This window comes from Nannobrachium achirus (genome assembly GCF_963921795.1).
Source record: "Nannobrachium achirus genome assembly, chromosome: 12".
Classification (NCBI taxonomy): Eukaryota; Metazoa; Chordata; class Actinopteri; order Myctophiformes; family Myctophidae; genus Nannobrachium; species Nannobrachium achirus.
The window spans coordinates 29,963,921-29,976,779 of record NC_137832.1 but is presented as its reverse complement, the minus strand read 5'-3'; the positions used below and the strand labels follow the sequence as shown (position 1 = coordinate 29,976,779).

General features: G+C 42.3%; 1 protein-coding gene across 2 annotated transcripts in view; it reads left to right on the top strand.

The window, feature by feature from the left end:
* zmat4a (zinc finger, matrin-type 4a) overlaps nt 1–12,859 on the top strand; it is a gene marked incomplete at both ends in the record, with an annotated part of 131,297 nt that overhangs the window by 107,346 nt on the left and 11,092 nt on the right. The window lies entirely within an intron of this gene.

The following is a 12,859-nucleotide window of genomic DNA, read 5'->3' as shown; positions in this document are numbered from 1 at the left end:
AAACAGACTAGTGCTAAATCATTAAGCTACTAATATATATGCTGAAGTAATTAAAGCGAGTCATGTTAGCATGGTTGGAATTCAATTTGTTGGTTGGAAATCAAAAATCACACCCGTGTGAAGTGGAGCTGTGTGTGTGTGTGTGTGTGTGTGTGTGTGTGTGTGTGTGGATCATGTGTACCGATTTTTGTGACATTTGAAGAAAATATGTAGGAAAAGGAGCAAAAAGTGTGTTTTGGAGAAAATTCAAGATGGCGGAAAATCTATCATGGCGCAAATGGGCGTGGCCTATATGGGGAGATGCGTCATGACCCAAGGAATCCAGGGAAAAAATATTTTTAATTTTCCGACCTACGGTTCAAGAGTTACAGGCCAAAACGTAAAGTGGGGTGTTATGGCGCCACCATGCGGCCAAATGACACAAGTATTTTTTATTTAATCCTTGAAATCATTATGAACCTCCTCTCCAAGTCTTGAAACTTTAGCCCCTATGGTTTGCGAGAGACAAATAATTGAATGTGAGTTTTTGCAATTCCCATTATAAGTCAATGGGGAAAATTAATTCACTAATAAATTAATATCAATTAAACTATAGAACCTTTCTCTTAGAAAAGTAATAGCCCACGATTCCCGAGTAAGCCGGTCGATTTGACATATGGCGCGAGTGTGTGGTGGCAAAACTGTGGGACTAGTGGCGTGCCGAAGTTTAGGAAGTTCAGGCTACATACAGACAGACACACACACACACAGACACACAGACCCACACAGCCACGTATAGGGAGCCTGTGCTTCACACAGCTCCAATAATATATCAGTATTCCAATATTAGCAGACTTCACTGTACGACTGTTGCACAGTCAAAATAGCTATTCTACAATGTGTTGCCATTGCAACATGTTCTGAGTTTGAATATCTGCTATTTTTGGTGTGGTATGACAGAGCATAAATGATTAGGAATAAGAAGAGCTGTGCAATCTTTCTTCTTGCAGCAGACGATAAATAGAAAAGTGAACTTTGAGTCATCTCTTTGCTGCTAGTTTTTACATTAATTTATTCATTGAACATATTGGATGCAATTGCAAGTAATAGGTCAGATACATAACAAAGCTGCTGGCTATATTACTCACTTAGTTGCAATCACTAACAAATATTAGTTTTGAGGTTTGTTTTGACAATTCAGTTGTGTGTTTTCTGTTATTACATTTGGGCTAATGACACAGATCCATTCTAATGCATTTTTAATTATAAACCAGGGGAGAACAGGGTAAAATGAACACTTATTACAGAAAAATACTAATTCTGCTCTAGTCTCGCATAGCCAGACAGAGATCATCACCATGCCGGGTTGGGATGGACATTTTCATCAAACTTCATTTTTGCCACAACCAAATACCAGAGATTGATTGATTGATTGAAGAATTTATTAGAAGTTTGCAATAGAAAAAAGTACAGTTTAATGACAGTACAAATCACTTGTACAAGGTCAACTAAAAGGAGATCCTAGAAAGCCGAGGCTTATTTCCACAGGAACCACACTTTAAGTATCTCATATAACATTGAAAGACAGACGGATAGAACATAGTACTTTATCTAGGATAATATCAGTTTCAAAAGCATAACATCAAATACAAAGGCAGAAAATAAAGAAAAGGGGGGGGGGAGCATGGGGGCTTAGTCTATTTACAAGTCACGGGTAGCAGCTGTCTGAAGGTGACTTTTCATACCAATTTTGAAGGAGGCTAGGGAGTTTCTGACTAGATCCAAAGAGGATACATTCAGTTTTACCTATACATTCAATTTTACCTATAGGCCTAACATAGGCCTAACCTACATGTATACTCCTAATATACCATAGTTTAGGCACGAACATTCACGTCAAGAAGATTTAACCATTTATTGCATAAACTGAATACAGTAAAGCAGATTTAACCATTTATTGCATAAATGGAATACAGTTAATTTTGGCGTTTGAAGGGCTCCGCGATCGGAGATGCTCCCTGAATTTTGTGCAGGCATTTCTGAGCATGCTAAGCAAAATCAGGGAACGCAGCAATACCCCCCATAGGGTTAGAATAGCAAAAGCAATAACCATGACATGTAACATAATCAGATCATAGTATGTAACATAAACAGATCACAGTATTGAGCTTAACAACATTGACATGAACTTAGTCAAATCACAGTATTGAGTTTAACAACATTGACATGAAACTCAAGATCACAGTACTTTACATTGACATGTAACTTAATCAGACAATCACAAGTATTTAGCCAGACTGATCGTGCAAAGGTGGAGGCTGGGGTGGTGGAGGTAAGCAGCAAATGATCCCGAAGCTCCGGAACCAAGCATTGGTAGAGAAGCAAGCTCTATTTAAAGGAGCCTCCCCTACTGATGAGAGCTTTGATTGGAGTATGGCAGTCATGTGACATAATGACCAGCAGATATGTTAATGAGGTATGAGAACAGAGCTGACTGACAACTGACTACAGCCGAGCAGCACTTGACTCCCATGTCCTGCATAAACTAACGCTGACGCTTCATTTTAGGCACGAACATTCACGTCAAGAAGATTTAACCATTTATTGCATAAACTGAATACAGTAAAGCAGATTTAACCATTTATTGCATAAATGGAATACAGTTAATTTTGGCGTTTGAAGGGCTCCGCGATCGGAGATGCTCCCTGAATTTTGTGCAGGCATTTCTGAGCATGCTAAGCAAAATCAGGGAACGCAGCAATACCCCCCAAAACTAATGAGCTTGCTCTCTGTCTTGGCAGGGCTCGGCCAACCAGAGAGCGCTTTAAAACCCCCCAAAACACGGAACCCAACGCCACATAAAACCTGTGTCAGTCAGACTCTGGTTATGTGAAGCAGCAGAGCGCCACTGCAGACTTCTATATGATTAAAAAAAAGACTGCAGAGTCTTTACCACAAAGAAGCCATCCTATACGCTTAGCAGTAACTATGTGAACAGCCGCTGGCTGCGATCTCTACGTTGAATTTATTTAACTTATGCAAAAAAGATACAGCTGCATCTTAAAGAGAGATCATTCTATGGATAGTGAAAATGTACCTATTCTGTGTAGCTGCGAAGCTTCGCCTATTCTTGAATGATTAGCCTATTTTAAGAAGCAGATGTTCTTAAAGAAAGGCCATTCGAGCCGGGAAGCTCCCCTGCTGGCCTTGGATTAATTTATTTTAAAGTTTAAATAAAACAGTTATTTTACATAACTTTTACTTTATCAAGAAGCAGATGTTCTTGCAAAGACCATATGAGCGGGGGCAGCCACCCCGCTGGCCTTGGATACATTTATTTAAAGTTTAAATATAACAGTTATTTTACATAACTTTACTTTATCAAGAAGCAGATGTTCTTGCAAAGACCATATGAGCGGGGGCAGCCACCCCGCTGGCCTTGGATTGATTTAATTGCATTATTTGATAATTATTTATATATTTTACTTAAGCAGATGATTTTTTAAGAATCATACAAATAAGTACACAATGGATCAGCTACGCTTGCCGAGCTGTACCCCCAGTGAGCTGTTTAAGGTTACCCATGTTATTGGACGTAACCATGCGATTGAATGATCCCTAACAGCTGCGATGCCTGTGCCAACCACCTTGATGCCTCGGATAGAACCGTCTCCTCTGCCCATGCTTTTTGGGTCGCCAGAATGTCCTCCTTCCTGGCAAATGCAACGTCATAACTGCTGAGGACCAGTGTCCATAGCTTCAGTGATGGAGCCAGCCCAGTTGAATGCATAGAGAGATGTACAGGTGTGGAGCCATCCACGTTGCTGCAGGAAGCATCTCTGGTAGCCATCCTTCCAAGGTCAGATACAGCTTGCCTCGCCAGAGGCCACGCAGATACCATGAAATGGAGGATAAAAAGAAGTATTAGTTGAGAACGTAGACTGGATTGCCTTGTTGCACTACCCGGCTGAATATTAATTAACTCCTACCATCATAAGGTGCTGCAGAGACTTGAATATACTTAGAATCATCTTGAGCATTGTTGCAACGATCATCATTACTATAATTATAATTATTATCATCCATCACCATGCAATCTATATAATACATCTGACTTATCAGCCATATAATTATGCCTTTAGATGAAGATGCAGTTTGATTAACGAATGACCTGCCTTTCATGGCTTCGGGAGGAGGTCCAGGTGAGCATCCTCGATCCAGAATCCTCGATCATCCCATTCCCGACACATGGATGTCGCTCATGAAACAGGCAGGCAGCCACTCCCGTCTGCCGAATCTGTAGCGTGCAAGCAGGCGGGCCAGCAGGGGGCGGGCGTGCAGCAGGCAGGCGGGCGGGCGTGCAGCAGGCGGGCAGGCAGCGTGCAGCAGGCGGGCAGGCAGCGTGCAGCAGGCGGGCAGGCAGCGTGCAGCAGGCGGGCAGGCAGCGTGCAGGCAGGCAGGAGTACAGGCAGCATGCAGGCAGGCTCATGGTTGCAGCAGAAGTAGCGTTAGCTGAAGCTGTAGTAGCAATGCCCTCTGCAGTGCTGACCGGCTCCTGACTGGCCTCATGGTATTATACACTAGTGGATGAAACTATAAAGATAAACATGTTAGCAGAAAGCACGCAGCAGCTGCAGCACAACGCTGCAATGAAATGTTGCAGCAGCTCCAGCATGAAGCTGAAAAATTAAACATGATGTTAGCAGCAGACATGTAGCAGCCTCAGCAAGAAGCTATAAAGAAAAACACAATTTAGCAGAACATGTAGCAGCTTTAGCTTGAAGCTGCAATGATAAGACCTGATGCCTGTAAAGTTAAACATGATGTCAGCATTAACTAGCAGTAGCATTAGCTGTAATTATTAGCAGTTATGCTAGCAGGCAGCAGCAGTTTGAGTGGAGCTAGCAATAGCTGAAATTATAGGACACATGATAGTATCCGACTGAAGCAGCAGCAACAAGCCATTAGCACAATTATATGATCATTGTAGCATCCGAGATAGCAGCACAACTGATAAAGAAAGAAGCCTGGAAATGAAATGTGTTGTTAGCAACAGACATGTAGCAGCTTTAGCATGAGCATAAGTTGAGCATACTGAGAAATGGTAGAGTCAAGCAACAGCCAGCCTGCAGTAAATAGTTTACACCGAAGAGCCTTTCAGTGAGCAAAATTACAGAACAAGTGTTTAACGCTGTTCCGAACAACGTTCAGCATACTGGCTGTGCATAGATACAGTAATCAACTCAGTTTATCCATTTCACATGGCCACTTAAGTGTTATCATGCTAGCGTTTGTAGCACAAGACATATGACATCCCTGAGAGTTACTAGCGTTAGCCGCTAACATAAGCATTTAGCAGTGAACAAGCTTTTCACACGTCTATCCCAGTGCTGCCATGCTAGCGTTGTAGCATGAGACAATGACAACCCCTGAGTTACTAGCATTAGCCTCTAACATTAGCATTTAGCAGTGAACAAGCCTCTCCCCATGCTGGAATGTATCCTCTTACTCTATACAACTCAAGGTTCCAAATGCGCTAACAATAGCATTTAGCAGTGAACAAGCCTCTCACCATGCTGGAATATCCCTCTCACTCAAACCTCTCTCTCAAAGGTTCCTGAGTAAATAGGGAGAGCTTCCTAGGATCTCCTTTTAGAAGACCTGTACCATCACGCAACTGTACTTTTCCCATGCAACCTTCTAACAAGTCTTCAACTCTCCCCACACACTACACACACAGTAGCTGCTTGACCTCATGTGGCTCAAAAAGGGAATTAACCCACTCTGCACACAGACTAGGCTGATTCTAACAGGAAGCATGTTGGAAGGATGTTGAAAGCAAGCCAAATAAGCAACTTCACTTCAGAACAAGCCCGAACAAAACAACCCACAACTAGAAGTTATGGGGAAACAAGACCAAGTTGCTTATAATGGGCAGACCTGGCAACACTGCTAGACTGAACAGTGTAGAATGTGTATGGTAGCAGTACATAGACTACACTACCCATGATGCATTGCCCATTTAACTTCCTTGTTATGAGTAACCTCCCTTATCAACTTTCCACCACATAGGACATTTACTATGGTGTTTATAAAGCCAAAATAATCACCTGTGCAAGAACCTTCATTTCCATACTTAAACAAGTGTGAGAGTGAGCGTGTTTGATCCTCGCTTGAATGCCGTAATCTCACCTACTTTACTCCAAGTAGTGGCAGTTAGTTGAATATGGACTAATTCAACTGTAGCACATGACAATCTCTCTCATGGTAACAAGTTCTTACACCCCTGAAAGGGCATATGTTAACCATTAAACATTTTAACCCCCTCAATAAAACTTCAAACATCTTGAAATGCTGTACCACTGAATTATCTAAGCATCAATATTTGATTCAAGACTTCTTACCGAATACTAGCTGAACCATTCCTCCAGGACAGGTCCCCAACAAACACTCAGACTCAGGCTTCTGCATGGCCAAACAGGCCCAGACACAGCCACCTCCCCTTATGCTCTGCCCTTAAAGGGGCAGTGCTACTCCTGTAAACACTTGACATTATTCCTGAATGAGCAAAGCATTAATCTTAATACACAAATATACTCAGTAGTTCCAACCTGCCTGCAGAGTAAAAGTAGCATTAGTATATGATTAGCAGCAATGTTGGGAAAGGAGGCATAAGCTCTATTAGAAGTGAGCAATAGCATCAGAATATCATCCATGCATGATATCAAATAATAGCATAGGCTACACCTGTTTAAAGCAGGATGGGAATCCCTGCCTGGAGCCATGCATCTGAAGGGAGTATAGCCACACCGGCCAACATGTTGGATTAGCTGCCGAACTAGCTGGTGTTTGCAGAGTGTAGCCCTGTGATTAAAGGTTTAAGAAAACCAGTGTGGCATCTGCTGGAGACAAACAGCACTGGAAGCTGGGCAGGAACAACAGTTCACATACTGTTCTAGGCAGCACAAATCACAGCCAATGCCATCATGGTTCGGGGTGCACTGTAGAGCAAAGCATGCTGTTAGCTTATGTTGCTACAAACAATTTGAAGCTTCCACTACTACCACTGTTAGCATATGCTATACTGTTGAAATGAGAAGCAAGCATGCTAGTAATACATTTTAGATGAGACCTTGTTCAAGTTATGAGTAGTAGTGAACATGTAAATGAGAACTAATGAAGTAGTGCATCATGATAGCTGTAGTTAACATTAGGCATAATACTGTTAGCAGTAGCATAGTGATAGCAACAGATATAAAAGCAGGCTAGCATTGCTATTGAAGCAGCACGGCAGTATCTAAAGCAGAACCATATGGTATCACCAAGCTTTCGAGCAGAACCAGAGAGTAAAGCAGCCGCAGCAGCAAGCAGCAAATGATCCCGAAGCTCCGGAACCAAGCATTGGTAGAGAAGCAAGCTCTATTTAAAGGAGCCTCCCCTACTGATGAGAGCTTTGATTGGAGTATGGCAGTCATGTGACATAATGACCAGCAGATATGTTAATGAGGTATGAGAACAGAGCTGACTGACAACTGACTACAGCCGAGCAGCACTTGACTCCCATGTCCTGCATAAACTAACGCTGACGCTTCATTTCCCATGCCAATGAGCTACACATTTATGAACAATGATAGTATTTCTCAGTGGTACAGAATTATATAAAGTACTTGAGTAAAAATGTTATTTGAAAGTGATTGGGCTGGTGCTACTAAATGAACTATAATTCCAAGTACCTTGTGGCTAGATTCACTAGCCTGGGTACCAGCCTGCTACGCTAAATTCAGTGGATTGGATTTTTCAGTGGCTCATCAACATAAAAGAGCAAAACAGATGAATTTGAGAACATTTCACTCATCAAATCAAAGAAAGAATTCTCCATCTACATCCACTTGAGTCTTTTACAGTATATTGTATGCTCAATAGTGTCCACACGGAATGATCTGCCTTTCAACTAATGGATGAAAGAACAAACACTCCATAAAAGCCTGTGCCCTTATCAGCCAGGTACTCAATCATAAACAACAAACAAAAAGTTTCTTTCAAATGAACATGGAAACACTTTCATCATGCCAGCCTGCCTACACCACTCTTCTTACACCTCTGTGCCATGGTTTTATGCACAGAACACACTTATCCTTATAAAAACATGAAGTGCTGTTGTGCATTTCAAAAGTGCAATTACATTATGTCCAATCAAGTACAGTCCAAATAGCTTAGGTCTTTGAGTGTGCACTTGTGTGTGTCGGGGGGGGGGGGGGGGGGGGGCTGTTCCACATCCTGTTCGTTCTGGGCTTAATGCTCCTGTGCCTCTTCCCCAAGGGTAGGAGGGAGGGCAAACAGGCCATGAGAAGGGTGATGGAGGTCCCTTATGATCCTGTATAGAGCTCAAGCAAGGAGGGAACAGAGGCTCCAATGATCCTCCCAGCTGACTCAGCTGATGTTTCTCTTGTGCCAGGAAGTGAAGCTGTAGGTTAGGATGGACTCAATGGTGCTCCTAAGAGGTTGAGGAGGCGAGCAGGAAGGCCCCTGGAGGGGATGTAGCCTCTGCTTCCTTCTTTTTTTTATATATACCACAATTTTTGTAACCCATTTTTTTCACCCAGTATCAATTGTCCAATGTAATCCTTCATCACATGCCCAGGAATGTTGTCCTTGTGTGGGTTGATGCTGGCGAAGGCCCTTTTCACTCCTTCTGCTGACAGCTGCAGCACCTGCTCACTGGGGGATGTTGGGGGCATCTGTGACTCTGTGACTCTGTGTTTGAACTTCAAAACTTGCATTAAAGGCATTGAGTATGTATGGCAATGAAGTGGCCTGCTGGCGGGAGGCTTATAGTCAGATATTGTTTTAAAGCCCTGCCACAAGCGATTGGAATCCCTATTGTCCGTAGAGTAACCGTTGAGCTTTTGCCCATACAGCCACTTGGCTTCCCTGATACCCAGAGGTAGGTTTTGTCTCACCAGACAATATGCTGTCCCCGGATGTAAATGCATTTCGGGCCCTCAGCACTGAACAGACCTCTACGTTTCTGATTGGCTCTCCTCCTGAAGGTTTTAAACACAGTCACATCATCATTCATCAATAAATGTTTTGATGTAGCCAATGACAGTCAATGAATATATTCCTCCAAGTTGGTGAGGTTGTCATATGTTGCTGATCCTTGAAAATGTCCCACTGTGTATTTCCAATGCAGTCTTGCAGTGCTGGAATTGCCTCCTGTGGCCACATTCTGACCTCTTTGAGTGCTGCTCTGCTTGGTGTAGGTGTGAGCATGTAAAGGAGGGGGGGGGCTGCTCTATATAGGCATGTTTTGAATACACGTGATCTAATGTGTTATTGCCCCTGGCTGCACATACTGATGGAATTTTGGTGTTGTAATCCTCCGCCACCGCGAAACAAATCTTCGGGAAGTGCCGTCTGCTCGTTGATCTTATTGTAAAGTTGACTCACAGCTTCCTTCACATTACCCTCTGGTGGTAGATAGTCTGCTACAATGACGACCGGGGACAGCTCCTGTGGCAAGCAATACGGTCAGCATTTGACAGCCATAAACTCTATGTGTGGTGAGCAGTGTGTAGATACTGTACCTTGTATCTTGACACCACGTAGCTGTTTACATAAACAGCCAGACCACGGTGACGCCGCGGCAGGTGCCGGTGCCGGAAAGTGTATTCGCTCTTTCTGGACCACCTTCTCACTCTCAGAGCTTACCAGCTGAGGCTAGTACTATGTCCATCCTGTGTTGTATTAGCCCCTCCAGTTGAATTGCAGATGGTACCGATAGTCTGGTCCATGCATCTTTGTATCAACTAAGAACTAACCACAAAAACGTCCTTTATGATTTACATCAGAGAGTGATTTAGTAGAAATTGATGCATTCGTAATGAAGCAGGTGGGCGCGCATTAGGTGCAGCTGGAGCTGGTCATGGATGAAGTTGGTCTTCAAAGTACATAGAATTCCAGCGAACAGCTGGCATCAGAGTAATTTTAAGTAAGTAATCAGAAAAGGGCGTTTATTAACTTATCTAAATAATTAATATGAATACATCCAAAACAATTCCTGGGGAGGATACCCTTTGTGGGTCTGTGTTTATATCTGCTCACACATCTTGTCACCCTTTTCACCTACCCAGTTTGCGTGCCTGCCAGGTCGGGCCTGAACCATGCCAAGAACAATTGTGCCCATCATGCCTGGAGAGCCATCTGAACCCTACATAGGATACTTTGTTATCCTTTATTTATTGAGGTGTCTCCTTTATTTTTGGCGATGTGGTGTCTGGTGTGTACCATGACACCTTCTTTTAGCTATTTTGTTAAACGAAAGTGATCAAAATCCCAGCTTGTGACTTTTAATCAAACCAGTTTCAGTGACCTAACATAATTAAAGTCGTGGCTGTTAGCCATTAGTCTCTTCTTTTACACGGTTGAAGGTTGAACTTTACCCTGTCTAATGATAATAATTTGCTTTTGTGAAAGGGATCTGGTAAGCTCAGGGTTTTCGAGCGTTGTAAATGTCACAGCAGCGATTAAAAATGTCAGCAAGGTGCCCTTTCTGAATTATTTAGTGCATGGTTGGCAGAAAAAAACAACTTCAGAAAAGAGTGAAAACGGTTACTACAATTCAGACATGGTTAGTGTACCAACACATTCTCAATGAGCCTTCTTTGCGGAGGCAGCTAAAAACACAAGTAGGGTTAGTGTAGCTTAATTATTTAGCCTTCACTATTCTGATTAACGGCACAAATGTTAGATATCAAATACCTGATGGAATATTCCCTTTCATACTACAGTTCTGCAGTGTTGTTCCACAGGTTAGTAGAAATAGCAGCTCGATCTTGGTTGCAATTAATTTGAAAGCAGAAATTACTTTACATATAAAAGACATGAGACCTGACAGAATGAGGTACATTGAGTACTACTAAACATTGTTCCCCTTTGGCCTGCACCCTATAATAATTACCAATAACAACCATTAAAAAGTATTAATCCAGTGGTTTTGTCATCTTTCTTGGTTAAAGATGGGGTGCCGTGATTTTTCCACAACATTGTACAACATAATCATCAGGTATTATGATTATACTTGAGGAAAGATTTTTTTTTCTTCAAAAAAGTGTACAGAAAGTGTTAAAATTGAAAATGTATGTGGCCACACCCACCTGCTCATTAAGTATGCATGATTGTCAGGTAGGTGGTGACCCAGGTGAAGTTGGCCACACACCCACAGCTGTTGCTGGATTGTGAAAAGGGGAGGGGGATATTATGATGTCATTATATCAGTGTATTTCAATTGGGCCTTTTGACTCAGGCTTTCAGCTTTCAGGAAAAAATATACACAGGGAAGTCATATTTGCATATCATAACCACACACCTGGGGGTCTATTAGAGTATTGTTAACTCCATAGACACATACAAAACAGAAAAAGTTCAAAACTATGGCACCACCTCTTTAAATAAAGGTAAGAACACATGGGAAGATTTTTGTGCATGAATCAACCAATAAAATATATTTTACAAATATATTTGTACAAACAAACAAGCTTGTAATATCATATAACCAACCATCTACTGTACGTGGCATTTCTTAAGGCTGGTGAGAGAGAACAACTGTTCATTCAGCAGTTGTTCAGCAAGCATGCAGTAAAAATTTGAACTTTGACAACAGACGCATTATGTACTGCACAAAACCTACTGTTCCAACGTGAATTTCCGAATCACTTAATGAGCTGCAGATATGCTTTGCTAGAATATTAAAATGCTGACAGTTCACTTCGCTTACACTGCAACTCCCCAACATCATGTGCTGTTAACTAGTGCGGCTTACTGAGAAACGTTGCCATGTTCACTTGCACATAGTACTGAGATGTGAAGTAAATGTCGACTATCACCGCTTCCTGACAGCCAGCGAGCGGACAAACTGCTTACAAAATGTGCACAAAACAGTGCTGATATGGAGCGTTGTCACCTGTCATAACGAGACTAAGGCGCAAAGTCTGCAAAACCACGAATTATTATAACGATAACCAACTAATGAATGTAACTAATGAGAGGAATGTCTCCATTTCGATCAATGTACAGCAAGACACACACGTACGCACACACGCACGCACGCACGCACGCACATTCCTTTCTATATTTCTCCCAGACGTGCACGAACACAGTATGCATCAGACATGTCTTCCTTAAATATTAGACAAAGTCCCTTACTTGAGTAAAAACAACCACTAAATGAGGGTCTCACTATAGAGAAACGAAGCCATGTCGTCATTTGTGCGTAATGACGCCCTCTAGGGGGTTCATGCTGGTATTGTTTTGTATTCAAATCGCCATTGGGAAATTTGCGTTTGCCGAATATAAGGACTGTGTTAAAAAAATAAACACACCATGTGCGCGTTTCTGTCAGCGGGGGGGTTCTGCATAGTTTATGATATTCATTCATATCTGATATAGCCTGTTGTCAGAGAAAATGTAATCAACGCTGTCCTAAATGTTGGAAACTACAAAGAGACACTCGTGTCTGGGACAGACTGTCGCTGAGAGCATGTCCGCGCACATGGTGTGTTTATATTTTTAACACAGTTCTTATATGCGGTCATCGCAAATTCCTCAATGGCGATTTGAATACAAAACAATACCAGCATGAACCCCGTAGAGGGCGACATTTCACGCCATTTCACGGAAGTGACATCACACTTCGCTGCTCTATACTGTTTGACTGTTTGGGTCTCACTATACTATCTGACTGTTTGGGTCTCACTATATTGTTTGACTGTTTGCTGGAACAATCCTGAAATGTGATGTGTGTCAGGAGCAAAGTGAGCAAGAGAAGCGACTGTGTTGAACGTCCAATTTCATTTATATAATTTTATAAAGCTCCTGACAA